This window comes from Cariama cristata, unplaced genomic scaffold (assembly GCF_000690535.1).
Source record: "Cariama cristata isolate BGI_N322 unplaced genomic scaffold, ASM69053v1 scaffold9760, whole genome shotgun sequence".
Lineage (NCBI taxonomy): Eukaryota > Metazoa > Chordata > Aves > Cariamiformes > Cariamidae > Cariama > Cariama cristata.
Genome location: NW_009596439.1, coordinates 126,675 through 128,713, shown reverse-complemented (window position 1 = coordinate 128,713; position 2,039 = coordinate 126,675).

Here is a 2,039-nt window from a genome sequence, read left to right as displayed (position 1 = left end):
CTGAGACCTGTAGCTCCCAGGGGACCATATATTTGGGCCCAACAAGCATACAGGGACATAGAGAAGCAGCAGTTACAGCATTGTAACCACAGTCACAGCAGTTTGGCATGGGTATGGACTTGTCCTCACTACTGGATGAAGATAAGCTGAACGCTGAGGTTGAGAGCCCAGCTGGTCCCTGGAGTCGGGACAGTTCTGGATGAGGATGGGTGGCTGTGTCAAAGCGGTGGCTTGCTCTTCCTCGCCTTTCCCACCGGTTCTGTGTCTGTCCCAGGATGGCTGCCAAGCAGGGGCAAGCAGAAACGTGCAGCCAAGTGCTAAATGTTTTATGCTATTGCCTGATTGATTTTAGGCTGTGCTTACTTGGCAACACGCCTCTCAGGAATTGTTACATAAGACTAGAGATTTTTTTTCCTAATGCGGCACTATGGCTTGTAAAACTGTTGTGCACCGGTAACAGCTCAAGAGCCTGTCTTTAAAACTAGAGCTGCAGCAGTGTTTGCCCCACACACCCCCAGTTCTGCCTCTCCATCCCCATGGCCCGTGATGGGATGGCGATGTGGCACACACCGTCCACAGCAGTAAATCATCACAGGGAGCAATGGCCGAGTCTCAACTCTTCAGTTGCAGTCCTTCCCCTCCAAGACTGGCTTGAGCAAGTACCGGGAAGGGACATCTGTGTTACATGTGTTTATGTTAGTGGCCTCTTAATGTCTTCTCAGGTATTTCCCCACTTCAGGGAGCTGATGCTCACTTGCTTTTCAAGTGGCAGATGCTCTAGTCCACTAGGTGAGAAAAAGCACTGCAGGACTCGTCTTGGGATGGAAGACACCTACTGTTGCAGGAGTCTTCAAAATCACCTTCACGTGTGCTGAGGAGTGTTTCGAACCCATGTGCACTCAAAATGATGTTCAGCTGGGAAAAAAGTCCAGGTGGAGAAGAAAAACAAGCATCCCTTCTCAATCCCATACAACAAGCAGTAAATTTTGCTTAGTTACCTACAATGGTTACATATATTTTTTTAACTAAAAAGGGAAGGAGAGAAGTAAAACTATGTAACCATGATGAGATTGGTTGTTGTCTTGCCAGATTTTCAGAAGTAACCTCTGAGGAGGCTCAAAAACAAGAAAGGAGGACATAGCAAACGTGACTGAGTTGCAAACAGCAGCTTTGTTATGAGAGATGGGAAGAGCTCATTTCTTCCAGAAAATAGTGTGCTTTTTACTGTACTTTTTCACAATCCATTCAAAATGTGAAGGACCAACCATTGCACCCATCAGCACCTGCCACCATCTCAGCTGTGATGGATGGCAGAGTGCTTTGGGCAGGCCTCAGGGAACAGACATTTGCTCTTCTCAGCATCCTGCCAGAATTGCCCTGGCCAAACAGAGGTGTTGGCAGACTTCAGCCCTTTGAACAGATGCAAGGAGGAAACAACCCCAGCTTCCCCAGCCCTGCAGTCTACAGCACTGTGTGAGCAAATCTTTCAGGTTTCTACCTCCAGAAAGTCACATTTGTGATAGGTAGCAACCTGGAGCTACTGAAGGCAGAGGAAGTTTTGCTGCTGACCTGGCCATCTACCTTTTGCTGTTATTAGGCTGCCCGTACGCTGAGGGTCACTTTAAAGAACAAATGTTTTCTGCTGGTGATGTGAGATCGCCTTTAATTTGTGCCATGTATCAGGGGCTGGAGTTTGAAGTTCCCTGGCACACTTTCCATTTGTAATTGGCTGTTATCTCTGAGGGGAGCCTAACTGGGAAGTTGCAATCTGATGACAGTTTCTACAGGCAGAAGAGGAAGGGCCAACTCATTTTCTCTTCATGAGAGAGGTTTGGCTGGTTGGGAGATGCTGTGGAGGCTTCTTAAACTTTTCTCATTAGCTCATTTCAGTAATTGAGATGGGTGCTGGCTGCATGCTTAAGCAGACCATCAATCTCAGCTCTGTATGCCACCAAATCTCTTACAAAAGGGAAGAAGATGGACTAGGCTGGAATAGTAAATCTACCTAGAAACAAAAATGGGAGCTTTTGCTTCTTGCA